General features: G+C 39.2%; 1 protein-coding gene and 1 non-coding gene across 2 annotated transcripts in view; both read right to left on the reverse strand.

Moving 5' to 3' along the window:
* LOC144332697 (embryonic stem cell-related gene protein-like) overlaps positions 1-16449 on the reverse strand; it is a 65855-nt gene that overhangs the window by 40635 nt on the left and 8771 nt on the right. The window lies entirely within an intron of this gene.
* Positions 3615-3746, reverse strand: LOC114671183 (small nucleolar RNA SNORA64/SNORA10 family). Its single transcript, XR_003721070.1, has one exon. It is a non-coding gene; the product is annotated as a small nucleolar RNA SNORA64/SNORA10 family (small nucleolar RNA).

The following is a 16449-nucleotide window of genomic DNA, read 5'->3' on the forward strand; positions in this document are numbered from 1 at the left end:
ATGGCAAAAATTTTTTCCCATTCTGTAGGTTGCCTGTTCACTCTGGCCATCAGAGAAATGCAAATCAAAACCACAATGAGATACCATCTCACACCAGTTAGAATGGCGATCAAAAAGTCAGGAAACAACAGAGGCTGGAGAGGATGTGGAGAAATAGGAACACTTTTTCACTGTTGGTGGGACTGTAAACTAGTTCAACCATTGTGGAAGACAGTGTGGTGATTCCTCAAGGATCTAGAACTAGAAATACCATTTGACCCAGCCATCCCATTACTGGGTATTACCCAAAGGATTATAAATCATGCTGCTATAAAGACACATGCACATGTATGTTTATTGTGGCACTATTCACAGTAGCAAAGACTTGGAACCAACCCAAATGTCCATCAATGATAGACTGAATTAAGAAAATGTGGCACATATACTCCATGGAATACTATGCAGCCATAAAAAAAGGATGAGTTCATGTCCTTTGTAGGGGCATGGATGAAGCTGGAAACCATCACTCTGAGCAAACTATCGCAAGGACAGAAAACCAAACACCATATGTTCTCACTCATAAGTGGGAATTGAACAATGAGAACACTTGGACACGGGTGGGGAACATCACACATTGGGGCCTGTCATGGGGTGGGGGGAGCAGGGAGGGATAGCATTAGGAGATATACCTAATGTAAATGACGAGTTAATGGGTGCAGCACACCAACATGGCAGATGTATACATATGTAACAAACCTGCACGTTGTGCACATGTGCCCTAGAACTTAAAGTATAATAATTAAAAAATGAAAAAAAAAGAATTACAGCAGACTTCAGAAACTATGCAAGTCTGAAGACAAATTGACATGTTTAAACTGCTGAGAGAAAGAAAAAATAATAACTCTCCACAATTCTATACACAGTGTGAATATCTTTCAAAAATGAAGGAGAAATTAAGACTTTTCACACAAAAGCAGAGAATTAATTATCCAGCAGCCTTAGACTATAAGAAATATTAGAGGAAGTTTTTCAGGCTGAATTCTACATACCAGAGAGAAAGTTGGATCTACACAAAGAAGTGAAGATTCCAGAAATTGTTAAAATGAAGATAAACGTAAAAGACTTTTTCTGACTTTTAATAACTGTAAAAGATAATTGATGAGCTAAATTTTAAAAATAGTAGTAGTGAAAACAGGGAAAAGAGTGAGTATAGGCAAAGTACAGTAGTTTTGTGGGTTTGTAGCATATGTAAAAGCAAAATGTATGACAGCCATAACCCTAGTACACCAGTTGGGACACCACACAGTGAAGAGGTAGAATACTCCTTGAATCTAGACTGTGATTAGTTTAAGATGTATGTTGAAAATCTTGATTGTGGTGGCAGTTATATGACTGTATGCATTTGTCTAAACTCATAAAGTTGTACACTTAAAAGAATTAATCTTACCAAATATGTATTATACACCCCCCCCCCCCAAAAAAAAAGGTAGCAGTACCATTATGACTCACAATGTCATGACTCTTGGGAACCTGTTTATATTAGAACCATACAGATCTGCTTGTCTCTGCAGTTCCCTAAGTCCATTTATTTAATGCTGGTTACATCATTACACATGTCACTGGATCATCTACTGTGTGGCCTGTTTCCAATAACTCTCTCCAAGGTAATTATGGAGATTCATTGATGATGACCACAAATGCAAGTCTCACTCAGAGAATTATGGAAAATGTGAACAATAACCCATTTTGAGCTTCTTTAGTTTACAGTTTAAAATTGTGTAGCATAAAGGTAGAAGAGCATGTTTCCCAACTCTATCTTCTCTTGAACTCTTTGGGCTGAAGGTGATCTCCTCTGATCCTGACTACCCTCCTGTCTTCCACATACCACCACTAGAATCACTTACCAAAAAAAGTTATCTTTTTTTTCATGTTAAAAAGTGTTCAAGAGAAATGAGTTTTTCTTTTTCTTTCTTTCTTTCTTTTTTTTTTTTTTTTTTTTTTTTTTTTGATGGAGTCTAGGTCTGTTGCCCAGGCTGGAGTGCAGTGGTACAATCTTGGCTCACTGCAACCTCCACCTCCCAGGTTCAAGTGATTCTCCTGCCTCAGCCTCCCGAGTAGCTAGGACTATAGGAACGTGCCACCACACCTGGCTAGTTTTTTTTGTATTTTTAGTAGAGACGGGTTTTCACCATGTTAGCCAGGATAGTCTTGATCTCCTGACCTCGTGATCCACCCACCTCAGCCTCCTAAAGTGCTGGGACTACAGGCCTGAGCCACCACGCCTACCCAAGTTTTTCTTTCTTTTCTTGTGTGGCAACTTTCCGTTATGCCTGGCATTCCGAGTCGTGCATGTGTGCAAGGTTTTGCAAAATCTGAGAGGTAGAGAAGAGGCCAAAAGATGAGGTGTGAGGGACATTTCACAAGTTATGAAAATAAAAATTCAAAAGGTATCACTAAAACTATCCTACTAAATTATATTATTGATAGCATCCATTAAAATAGGCTATTATCAAAAAGACAAACAACAAATGCTGGTTAGGACGCAGATAAAGGAGAACACTAGTACACTACCGGGGGGAATGGAAACTGGTACAGCCACTGTGGAAAACAGTATGGATGTTCCTCTAAAAACTAAAGATAGATGTACCATACAATCCAGCAATCCCAATAGTCACAATATGGAATCAGCCTAAGTGTCCATCAATGAATGGATAAAAAAAATGTTGTGTACATATACAAAATGGAATACTCTTCAGCCATCAAAAGAATGAAGTTCTGTCATTTGCAGTAACATAGATGGAACTGGAAGATATTATGTTAAGTGAAATAAACCAGGCACAGAGACTAATTCAGAATAATGGGTGGAGGAAGTGGAAATATTGCATGTTCTCACTCATATGTGGTAGCTAAAAATGTTGAGCTCATGGAGGTAGAGAATAGAATAATAGTTACTAGAGGCTGGGAAGGGTTGAGGATGGGAAATAAAGAGAGGTTGGTTAAAGGTGCAAAAATACAATTAGAAGGAATAAGTTCTAGTGTTCCATAGCATAGTAGGGTGACTATAATTAACAATAATTTATTGTATATTTCAAAATAGCTAAAAGAGAATATTTGGAATGTTCCCAACATAAAAAGAAATAAATGTTTGAGGTGACAAATCTCCCAATTACCCTGATTTGATCATTACACATTGTAGCATGTTTAATACATATCACATGTATCCCATACATATGTGCAATTATCATGTATCAATACAAATTTTATTAAACTATCATTCATAGCATCCATTATTTTCTTTCTTTCTTTCTTTTTTTTTTTTGAGATGGAGTCTTGCTCTTGTTGCCCAGGCTGGAGTACAATGGCACGATCTCGGTTCACTGCAACCTCCGCCTCCTGGGTTCAAGCGATTCTCTTGCCTCAGCTTCCTGAGTAGCTGGGATTACAGGTGCCCACCACCACGCTTGACTAACTTTTGTATTTTTAGTAGAGACGGAGTTTCACCATATTGGCCATGGTGATCTCGAACTCCTGACCTCGTGATCTGCCCGCCTCAGCCTCCTAAAGTGCTGGGATCACAGGCATTAGCCACTGTGCCTGGCAGCATCCATTATTTTCTTTTCTTTTTTTCCCCCAAAAGCGATCATACTCCTAGAAATGGGGAGGCCATTCTGGGCAGGTCTCTTGTAATTAGGAAAGCCTTCCTCTGCCTCCCAGAAAACAGGCCAACCACACACTGGACCTGTGTGATTAAACGGAGCTGAGAGGCCTATTTTATGATTTTAAAACTTGTTAAGTTTCTTTAGTCACCATTAATCTCTGCCACAATCACATGTATCGCTCAGGCCACCACTACCAACATTACTTCTTAGTTTCATTCAAAGGAATGTTGTCAAATATGTGGATTTCTTCTACCCTGAAATCCAGATAAAGAATTTTGATGAATACAAAATATGGAATTAGTTTTTTAGCTGAAAAACAATTGCTCAAGATCTTGGTTGGCCTGGAAGGAGAATTTATTGACATTTGCCTTTGTTTTTCTTTCTAACTAGAGTGTGCTGGGCTTCTCCCCTCCCAACTTAGAAAACAGATGGCAGTTCAGGAACAGTTTTTGTTTTGATTTTTTTTTTTTGAGACGGAGTCTTACTCAGTCGCGCAGGTTGGGGTGCAGTGGCGCGATCTCACCTCACTGCAAGCTCCGCCTGCCGGGTTCACGCCATTCTCCTGCCTCAGCCTCCGGAGTAGCTGGGACTACAGGCGCCGCCACTACGCCCAGCTAATTTTTTGTATTTTTGGTAGAGACAGGGTTTCACCGTGTTAGCCAGGGTGGTCTCCACCTCCTGACTTCGTGATCCGCCTGCCTCAGCCTCCCAAAGTTCTGGGATTACAGGCGTGAGCCACCGCGCCCGGCCAGGAACAGTTTTTAATAATCTAACTTCACAATAGACAGATCTGATGGGTATTAATATAAGAGAAATAAACTATTATAAGCTAATGCTCACTGTGAGCTCTGTGCTGTGCTAGGTAGTTCTCTCCTGTTATAGCATTTACTTAACTGCACAACTAATGTTTACTCAGTGTTTGGTACTTCTTTTAAATGCAGCTTAGCATAATACAGAGGTTGGCAAATGTCCGTGGACTTTGGAATTACTTGGAGAGAATGTGACAAATGTTTCACCACCCCCAGAGTTGCTGATTCAGCTGATGGGGATGAGGGTTGAGCACCTGCATTCCTAACACATTCTCAGGTGATGTTGATGCTGCTGGTCTGGGGACCACACTTTGAGAATCACTGGAATTGTAGTTAAAAGCAGTGACTTTGCTATCAGACTGATCTGGATTTGAGTCCTCTAACTTTGGATACATTTTGTAACCTCTTGCCATTTCATTTCCTCATCTGTAAAATTATACCTCCAATATTAACTATTTTGGGGATTAAATGAGATATATGTGTAGTGTTTAGTACAGTTTTTTATGTGTTAGAACTCAGTAAATGTTAACTGCTACTAGTGCAGCAATTACTTACAGTGCTATTGTTATTACTAAATAGAATTAGAAAATGACTGATTTCAAAATCATTTTTAAATTGTCAGTGCCACCTCTTCTCTTTACCTAGAGCTGAGTGCCAACATCTGTTATGACATCATAATGAGATTAATAACTAAGACTCTAAGGAATAACATATTGGATTTTTCATATTATTATGAAGGTTCTCCATCATAACTTAAGGAAAATGTATAAATTATGTGTCATTTTATATTTTAAAATTATTATTATTATTAGTTATTGGGGACAGGTTCTCACTCTGTCAGCCAGACTAGAGTGCAGTGGTGTGCTCATAGCTCACTGTAACCTTGAACTGCTGGGACCAAGTGATCCTCCTGTCCAGCTAGTATGTGTGTGTGTATATATATATATATATATATATATTTTTTTTTTTTTTTTGAGACACAGTCTCATTCTATTGCCCAGGCCAGAGTACGGTGGTGTGCTCATGGCTCACTGCAGCCTCCATCTCCCAGGCTCAAGTGATTCTCCTACCTCAGCCTCCCAAGTAGCTGGGACTACAGGTGTTTGCTTCCACACCCAGCTAACTTTTGTACTTTTTGTAGAGACAGGGTTTCACCATGTTGCCCACGTAGGTCTCAAACTGCTGGTCCTAAGTGATCCCCCCACCTTGGCCTCCTAAAATGCTAGGATTATAGGAATGAGACACCAGGCTTGGTCATCATTTTTTTTTTTTTTTTGAAACAGAATCTCACTCCATCACTCAGGCTGGAGTGCAATGGCATGATCTCAGCTCACCACAACCTCCGCCTCCGGGTACAAGCTATTCTCCTGCCTTAGCCTCCTGAGTAGCTGGGATTACAGGAGCCCGCCACTATGCCCAGCTAATTTTTGTATTTTTAGTAAAGAGGAGGGTTCACCCTATTGGCCAGGCTGGTCTTGAACTCCTGACCTCAGGTGATCCACCTACCTCGGCCTCCCAAAGTGCTGGGATTACAGGTGTGAGCCACTGTGCCCAGCCCTGGTCATCTTTTTTAATAAGAAACATAACCCTGAAAAGAATCTCTAGGGAAAGAAGTTGTAATTGACTTAATTTATTAACTTCACTAAACATTATTGAATATATTATTATGGGCTAACTAAAAAATAATTCCATTCAGTGGGCACACACTCACACACACACACACCCCAAAACAAACAAACAAAAAGACAGGAAATTTCACGAAATATTGCTTATTCATATGCAATATTTTAGAAGCGTTACCATATACTTTGGCCATAGAAAATTCCAATAACTCATTCAAATGAAATTAGCCTGCCTCTAATCTGCAAAAAGAGAGTCTCAGAGATGGCACAGTATGTAAGCTGGAAAGATACTTATCACCTATTAACCAAATACTGACGTAGCATTGCTATCAGTTGTATGATTGCAGACACCTGGAAGGTCACCCTAGGCTCTTTCAACCACTGGCATCTAGATTCTTGTTTTGGGCTGAATGTGTACCTGCCAAGTTCATATGTCGAAATTATAGCCCCCCTGTGATGATATTAGGAGGTGGGACTTTGGGAGGTGATTAGGTCATAAGAGGGAAGCCCTCATGAATGGGATTAGTGCCCTTATAAGAAGATAAGTAAGACAGATGATCTCTCTGGACTATATAAGAATATATGATAAGACAGTCTTCTACAAACCAAGAAGAGGGCAATTCACCAGCTTCCAGAACTGCGATAAATACGTGTTTGTTGTTGAAGCCACAGCCTGTGGTATTCTATTATAGCAGCCCAAACTGTTTAAGGCAATTCTTTTTTATATTTATGCAGAACTACTAAAAAATAAAACTGATGAGTTAACACCAAAGGTTTCATTCAAATCATTTAAGACAAGGATGATAATAGTCATATTAAAGAAATGTAATTTTCCATGTTGGCTTTGAATGTTCTGATATCCATAGTGAGATTTTAAAAAATTAATACATGCACTTGGATTCTTTGCTTTGCAGGTCTCTTGGACATTTAAGTAGAAGTGACATTTATTACCCAATGCTTACTAACACTGTAGCTCAGGGATGGGCAAACTACAGCCTCCTTTCCCCACCTCTGTCATTTTCTAAATAAAGTTTTATTGGAACACAACCACTCTCTTTCACATATTGTCTCAGGCTACATTTATGCTACAGAAGAGTTGCCAACCTCTGCTATAGACAGTTACTTGGAATACTTTGTAGAGAAGTGTGGCGAGAAGAAATGTAATCTCTTTCCTAGAAATATCTACCCAAAGAGATAATTTATCTTCAGTAAAATAGTTTCCTAGTACAGTAAGAAATTAGCCTTATAGTTGATTTCCCATTCACCTTAGACTGAAATGTTCATTCACTAGCCCTTCTGAATGCTCAGTGTCATTACAATGATGTATCCACCAGCCATGGGCAACTCTCTACTCTGGGCCAGAAGTCGTCCTCAGTTTTGCATTATTCTTGCTTAATTTTAAAAGTCAAACTTAGTTTATTAAGGTTAATAAAGTCCCAGAACTTCATCAATGGCTACATAACCTTTCTCTGGAAACCACATTGTTTTTTCTGAAGTAGTAGTTCACTTTAAGCATCTATAAACCTATTTTATTTTATAGAACAGGGCATTGGCCTGCCTTTAAAAATGAGTTTCTTTTTTTTTTTTTTTTTTTTTTTTTTGAGACAGAGTCTAGCTCTGTGGCCCAGGCCCAGGCTAGTGTGTGGTGGCACGATCTCAGCTCATTGTAATCTCTGCCTCCCAGGTTCAAGCGATTATCCTGCCTCAGCCTCCTGAGTAGGTAGGATTGTGTGTGCCACCACGACAGGCTAATTTTTGTATTTTTAACAGAGATGGGGTTTCACCATGTTGACCAGGCTAATCTCAGACTCTAAGTTTCTATTTCTCTAACAAATGTCTTTCCAAGTACTTGAGGTACAATTTCTATGATGCTTCCAAAAAAAAAAGATTAACACATATTTGTTGGGTGAATAGAGAGTATGTATCAGAGTGGGAGGAACATGAGAGTTCAACTCTCAGAGGTTCCTCTTCCTGCTAGTGTATGATAACCCTCTGAGCCTCAATGTCCTTATCCTTAAAATAAAGGCAAACTCTATCTCATAGGATTGCGGTCAGGATTTTAAACAATGCATGTGACATGCATAATGAGAGCCAACCACTTTATAAGTGGTGATTTAGTGAATGCCAGTGAAGTGGGCTTAGTCATTTTTCTTTTCAAATTTCTTTTTGATTTAATTGGATTTTCTTAGAGGTGAACTAGATGCTTAAAAGTAGTCATGCTTAAATTTATTCAGTCAACCTTTAATACATTTAGGATGCGGTGCCTTTACTGAAACAACAGTTTCAAAACAGTTTGTAGCTTGAACTGGAAAGAGAATATGAAGATAAAGGTCACCAGAAGGCTCTGGCACAGCTCTGGTGTCGTCGATGCTACTTAGAGCCCTAACTCCCTTACCCGCTTTCCCCAGCCCTTCAGTGCTTCACACAGTGGCCAGAGAATGAGCATTTGGATGATTGTCTGTCAATCCTCCATCCTGAGAAGAGAGGCAATAACTACCCCTGCCCAGACGATCCACCGCCTTGGAAGGCATTCATTCCATCCTCTGTGGGAGTGATGCTTAGAAAAGCCCTGACCTGACGGCATGCTGAAAGATCTGAATTGCAGTCCCAGTTCCGCAATCCGTCAGCTGTGTGACCCCAGACACAGCAATCTGCACCATTCTGAGTCCTAAGTGCCTTCAGTAAATTAAATGAGATCTCTGTGATCCTTCCAGATTTATAGCCTTTTCCATCACGGAAGTGAAGCATATGCATGAACTTTAAAGGAATAGGGGGCTATATGCCAGCCTAAAATATCCATTCTGATTTGGGATGGGTTTCTCAGACGTTTATTCTCAAGATATCCCACATTGGCTCTTTTCTCAGCTACTAAGATCTTACCCTTGCAATAATCAGGTTTCCAGAGGTATGGAACACAATAAATTAGTAGGCTCCAGAGGGCTACTAATGGCTGTCTCCTACCTACTTAAATACTCATAAATAATCACTCAGTCACCCATTCTAGAATCTTGCTAGTGTTTGCATTGTACTGACTGGTGGAGCATCTCAAATCTGAAATTTGAAATGCTCCAATGAGTATTTCTTGTCAGCGCTCAAAAGTTTCAGATGTTGGAGCATTTCGGATTTTGAATTTTTAGATTTGGGATGCTTGACATCTATAAGAAATAAATTTTTGTGTGTTTTTTTTTAAAGAAATTACCTAGTCTCAGGTATTCTGCTACAGAGCAGAAACCAGACTAAGACCATGTTCATAATAGTGGCTCATCATTTGTTTGACAATATATTTGTTATTAAAATATTTCACTGTGACAATACTCACTGTAATAAATTTTATTCTAGAAACAACTTTCTTTAGGGTATTATTTTTACAATCTGAGGATTATACAAAACCACCTGATAAAAATAGGCGCAATAATTCTTGGGCTTTTAGTTTCAAAGTCTGTTTTCCCATCTGTTACCCAAAGTTTGGGTCTACACAACCAAAGCAAAATGTAGGATTCTGTAATTATCCTTTGACTCAGAGACAAATAGAATATCAGTAGAAAAGGGACATCTGTGCTCATCTGATTCAATACAAATCAGAAACGTGATTATTTGAAACATCTAACAACCATAGAGGACAAACTGCTTTATTGAACCCATGAATTCAAATTCTAATCTCATCTGGAAACACCCTCACAGACACACCCCAAAGTAATGTTTAGCTAAATATCTGGCATTTGGGTCCAGTCAAGTTGACACAAACAATTAACCATCACATCCCACATCTCTAAGGCCTTCGTGGCACCTAATACAAAGTAGGTGCTCAGTAAATATTTTCTTATTGAGTGGATGAATGAATGTATTTTTATTATTTCCAGTGAAATTGTAAAGATGACTATGGACGAAGAAACTACAAAGTTAGTAAAAAGTAACTGACAGACCGTCCTTAGCTTGCTAGCCTGCTGACAGATTGTACTACTTAGATTGATTGACAGTTACTCTCAGAGTATAACTGTATAACTGTGGTAGAAACAGTTAACGACTCTGAGAATAACTCAAAGTAGTAACATATCTACATATGGGGAAGACTCCACTTGAGTCTCACTGATCCTCAAAGAAGAAACTCAAAATAAATGTGCTATGAGTTTAGTTTAGATCCAGTCCAGATGCTATTTGAAGAAAGAAGGGAAAGGAAAGGAAAGGAAAGGAAAGGAAAGGAAAGGAAAGGAAAGGAAAGGAAAGGAAAGGAAAAGAAAGAAAGAGGGAAGGAAGGAAGGAAGGAAGGAAGGAAGGAAGGAAGGAAGGAAGGAAGGAAGGAAGGAGGGAAGGAGGGAAGGAGGGAGGGAGGGAAGGAGGGAGGGAGGGAGGGAAGGAAGGAAGGAAGGAAGGAAGGAAGGAAGGAAGGAAGGAAGGAAGGAAGGAAGGAAGGCAGGCAAGCTCAAAGTTACTTGTTAGTTCTTTAAAAAATAAGTACAATGAAAAAATTTTTTTTCTGGCTGCCAATCTGTTAAAAAAATTAAAAAGTAATATATAGTTTGGGGTTGTAATTATCAGGCTATTGTAATTTGCCCTAGTTTTTGTACAGTTTTATTTATTTCAAATGTCCAACTTTAAGGAGAAGATAATAGACTTCAAATTATGGATAGAGAGATTGTAATAGAAATCTCTTCAGATACTAAGAAACCCAGTTTTCATTTCATTCTCTTTGACATTTCATTCTCTTTGATCTTTAATATCCTTATCATTGGTCCTAAAATCCACTAGCTCTTTTTGGGTTACATAAACATTATTAACTTCAGATATTCTACAAGCCATGCATGTTGACTTGGGGTTCTAGTTTTGGCTATTATCTTACGCAGACTGGTGCTGTCTACCAGCAGCTTGGTACACACATTTTTTTCCTCACCAAAGATGGATCAAAGCAATAAAGTAGCATAAGTTTTGTGAATAGTGGGTTTGACAGTAATGGCCAAGACATATCCTGGTAAAATGTATCCACCCAGCAGCATTAATTTTTACATGTAAAGTTGTCCCTTGGTATTCGTGGGGGATTGGTTCCAGGACCCCCCATGGGCACCAAAATGTGCAGATACTCAAATCCCTGATATAAGATGGTGTCGTGTTTGCGTGCAACCTATGCACTTCCCCTTATATATTTTAAATCATATCTAGATTACTTACAATGCCTAATATAATGTAAATGCTATGTAAATAGTTGTTGCATTATGTTGATTTTTTATTTGTGTTATTTTTATTGTTGTATTGTCATTTTAATTTTTTTCAGACATTTTTGATCTGTGGTTGGTTGGATTTGCAGATGCAGAATCCTCATATACAGAGGCCAACTGTAACTCATATGTTTTCAAGAGGATCTTCTCAATATAACAGTGTGTAGTTTCTGGCCAAGCACAGTGGCACACACCTGTAATCCCAGCACTTTGAGATGCCAAGGGTGGCAGATCACTTGAGCTCAGGAGTTTGAGACCAGCCTGGGCAACATAGTGAAACCCTGTCTCTATAAAAAATACAAAAATTAGGCGGGCATGGTAGTCTGTGAATGTAGTTCCAGCTACTTGGGAGGCTGACCCAGGAGGTCAAGGTTACAGTGAGTCATGAGTACGCCACTGCACTCCAGCCTGTGCGACAGAGCGAGACTCCACCTCAAAAAAAGAAAAGAAAAAAGAAACTGCAAGGATGAACAGATCAGCATACGTGACGTACACTGAACAAGGTAAAAAAGATAGAAAATCATTTGGAGAGGTGGCCAGAGGGCACATCAAGAAGCACCTTGTACATTGGTAAGGACTGTGGATTTTATGGTGATTAAAATTTGCTGTGGGGTTTTTTGAGTAGAGGAATGACTTAATCTGTATAATGTTTATAAAAGGATCCATTTGGCTGCTGTGCAGAGAAATAGACAGGACAAAGTGGAGAAGCCAGGACACATACAGGAATCTATGGTCGTTGTCCTGGCGAAAGCAATCCACGACTTGGGCCTGGTAGGGTCAAAGGTGAAAAGTTACTAATTCTACATGTATTCATTGATGGATTGGGTATGGAGAGGGAGAGAAAGGGGAGTGGTCAATAAGATTCCAAAGTTTTGGGCCCAAGCAATTGAGTAAAACGGTGGTGACTTTTACTGAGATAGGAAAAACTGAGGTGGGTCAGTCTGGGGCAGGGAGAAATATGAAATTCCATTTAAGAGCTGTTAAGTTTGAGATATCTATTATATAACCAAGTAGGTATGTCAAGTAGGCATTTGTTGGTTTTTATAATTGTATTAGTCAGGGTTCTCTAGAGGGACAGAACTAATGGAATATATATAGGGGAGTTTAGTAAGTATTAACTTACACAATCACAAGGTCCCACAATAGGCCATCTGTAGGCTGAAGAGCAAGAAAATCAGTCCAAATCCCAAAACTGAAGAATTTGGAGTCCAATGTTTGAGGGCAGGAAGGGTCCAGCATGAGAGAAAGATGGAGGCTGGGGGGCTGGGCCAGTCTAGTCTTTTCACATTTTTTTTTTTTTCTGCCTGTTTTATATTCTAGCTGTGCTGGCAGCTGATTAGATGGTACCCACCCAGATTAAGGCACACCCAGGAACAATACTTTGTATCCTTCAATCCAATCAAGTTGATACTCAGTATTAACCATGACAATAATCAATATATTTTATGCTTCAAAATAGTTGTAATCAGTATTTCACACTTCAGTATAACTTTCTTTTTTTTTATCTTTTATTTTAGATTCAGCGGTACATGTGTGGGTTTGTTATATGGGTATATTATGTGATGCTGAGGTTTGGGGTACAATTGATCCCATCACTCAAGTATTGCACACAGTACCCAATAGTTAGTTTTTCAACCCTTGCTCCCCTTCTTCCCTCCTCCTTCTAGTAGTCCCCACTGTCTACCATTACCATCTTTATGTCGATGAATACCCAATGTTTAGCTCCCACTTATAAGTGAGAACATGTGGTATTTGGTTTTCTGTTCCTGTGTTAATTTGCTTAGGATAATGGCCTCCAGCTGCATCCATGTTTCTGCAAAGAACATGATTTTGTTCTTTTTTCTCGCTGCATCAAGTAGGCATTTGGATATGAAGTCTGGTGTTCTGGAGATAGAAATGTGTAAGTTATCAATATCTAAACTAGTGCTAACCTGTAGAAATATAAGGCAAGTTACGTGTGTTTTCTAACAGTGTTATGTTAGTTACGTGTGACGGGTAACATTAATTTTAATAATGTTTTATTCAACTTAATACATCCGAAATCTCATTTTATTATGTAGTCAATATGAAAATATTACTGTGTTGTTTTGCATTCTTTTTTTAATAAGTCTTTGAACTTCAGTATGAATTTTATGTGTATACCACATCTTGATTCAGACTTAATAGCCACGTGGCTAGTGGCTACTGTTTTGGACAGCACAGGTCTGGATGGTATTTAAAGCCAATGGACTGGATATTGAGAGTCAGTATAGATAGAAGAGAGAAGAAGCCCAAGAGACCCGACGACTGAGCCCTTGGAAACTCCAGCATTTAAAAGTCAGGAAAAGGTAGAGGAGGATCCCCAATAGAAGAGAAAAAGAATAGAAATGTTGTCTTGTTAGAGGAGGGGGTTATGGGCGTATGCATTTATCAAAACTGATTGAACTGCACACTTAAAATTTATGCATTTCACAATATGTAAATTATGACTCAATTTTATAAAGCACATTCTAAAAATAGAAGAGAGAGAGAGAGAGAGAGAATCAAATGGAGAAACAGTGAGGATGATGTGGGGTACCAGAAGCAAGTGATCAACTATGTCAAATGCTGGTAAGAAGTCAAGTGAGACAAGAACAGAATTAACCAGAGAATGGGCAATGGAAGGTCATATGTCACTGTGGCAAAAGAATATTTGAGAGAGGGGATGAAAGCTTGATTAGAAGCTCATTCAAGTGAGAATGGGAAGCTTCTGGTCACAGATGGCTGATCTAACATGTGCTTTTACTTCTGCTTGCCCTGAAACCTGACTAAATGACAGTAAATGGAATTCGTAATGACTTATCCACACCCCTGCCCCACTCTAACATGTACAGTATGGAAACTGGAAAGCATCTAGAGAAGCGTAAATGACTGAGATCTATGAAAGCTGAATTCCTAGTCAGCTCTGGGGAAAGCAAAGAGCAATTTGGCACCACAGAACCCACCAAAGGCTCAGGAATCTGTAATACAGGTTCAACCAAAAGTGAGTGGTGTAGGTGGGCCTGGGAACTGTTTAAAAAGCAATTTGATACGCAGATCAGGGTATCAGCATTTGATACCCAATGTCCAGGGGTGACATTAATACAATGAAAGGAAGCTTTCGGAAATCAAAAATATGAAAGCTGAAACAAAAATCTCAGTACAAAGACTAGAATGTAAATTGAGGAAAGTAGAGTAAAAAATTAAAGAGAAGGAAAACAGCAGAGAAAAGTGAAAGAGAAAATTAGATGATCAGTCCAAGAGGTCTAATATCTCAATGATAGGAATTACAGAAAGAGGGAACAAGAACAAAAGAACACACATGAAGAAACAGTCAAAGGAACAATTCAAGAAAATTTCCCACAGTGGAATGACAGGAATTTCTAGATTCAAAAGGCTCACTGGCTAGTGCAACAGCTCATGCCTATAATCCCAGCACTTTGGGAGGCCGAGGCAGGCGGATCATGAGGTCAGGAGTTTGAGACCAGCCTGGCCAACATGGTGAAACCCTCTCTCTAGTAAAAATACAAAAAATTATCTGGGTGTGCTGGCGGGTGCCTGTAATCTCACCTACTCGCGAGGCTGAGTCAGGAGAATCACTTGAACCCGGGAGGCAGAGGTTACAGTGAGCTGAGATCACGCCATTGCACTCCAGCCTGGGCGACAGAATGAGACTCCATTGCACTCCAGCCTGGGCGACAGAATGAGACTCCATCTCAAAAAAAAAAGGGCTACCACAAGCCCAGCATAATGAATGAAAATAGACCCATAATAAGTCGTCCCACTATAAAATGTCATAATATCAAGCCAAAAGAGATGAAAGAATAGGTCATATACAAAGGATAAAGAGTAAGAATAGCTTTGGATTTTTTAACAACAGTGGAAACTAGTTATTGTAAATCAGTGTTTTTATAATTTGAGAAAAAACTATTTCTGTCTTAGAATTTATATACACAAAGTCCTAAGTGTGAAGATAGGCTAAAGACATTTTCAGACATGCTAGTTCTCAAACATTTACTTTTTAGTTACTGCTGGAGCAGTAGTGTGATGAGAGAGTATGTCAAGAAAGAGGATGACATGTCCCACCAAGTGGCTCCGACTCAAGAAAGAAGGGAAGGGAATCCCAGGATGTAGGTGATGGAGATTCCAGGGTACCCAACCGTGCAGCAGCCTCAGAGAGCAACCTGAGCAGATTGAAGCAAGTCTCCAGAAAACATGGCTCCAAAAAGATGAAACTGACATATTTGAACATATAGAAAGAACATCCACACTTCTGGAGAAGACTGGGGTCAAATTGCTGATAAATGCTTACATAGCTAAGCAAATTTTAAAAAGAGTATTAATTTTAGGAAACATCAAAAGATCTTAAATAAAAGGTAACCCTGACTTATCACAGGGCTTGGTTGCAAGTAGTCACTTTTTCATAATAATGAAACACTGAATACTGATCTAACCATAAAAATACTTTGACTCTATGGGAAGACGGGAGACTGGAAGTGTACATGTGTGTGCAGGTGTGACTAGGAAGGGGTATGGGGAGTGCTGAATCCATGCATTCCTTAAAGAAGTCAGGATCATGTCCAAAACTTGGAAAACAATCAAGAAGAAGCAATACAAGAAAATTATTTAGAATTATAGCCATCATTTTTTTAAAGCTAAAAGACTTGAGGCCGGGCACAGTAGCTCAAACCTGTAAGCCCAGCACTTTGGGAGACCGAGGCAGGTGGATCACAAGGGCAGGAGATCAAGACCATCCTGGCTAAGACAGTGAAACCCTGTCTCTACTGAAAATACAAAAAGAAAAAAAAAAAATTAACCAGGCATGGTGGTGGGTGCCTGTAGTCCCAGCTACTCGGAAGGCTGAGGCAGGAGAATGGTATGAACCCGGGAGGCATGAGCCGAGATCGTGCCACTGCACTCCAGCCTGGGTGACAGAGCGAGACTCCATCTCAAAAAAAAAAAAAGAAAGAAAGAAAGAAAAAGAAAAGACTTGATCACAATTACTTGGGAAGTGAAAAATAGGGAGAAGAAATGAAAAGTTGTCAATTGCAGCACTTTTTGGCTCTCTAATCTATTCACCTATATAAATTTGATTTAAAAGTTTAAAATTTTTTTCAAAACATGGAATGTTATAAAATGAAGACAGAAAGTATACAGCAACACTGTCCAAAAG

This window comes from Macaca mulatta, chromosome 11 (assembly GCF_049350105.2).
Source record: "Macaca mulatta isolate MMU2019108-1 chromosome 11, T2T-MMU8v2.0, whole genome shotgun sequence".
NCBI lineage: Eukaryota > Metazoa > Chordata > Mammalia > Primates > Cercopithecidae > Macaca > Macaca mulatta.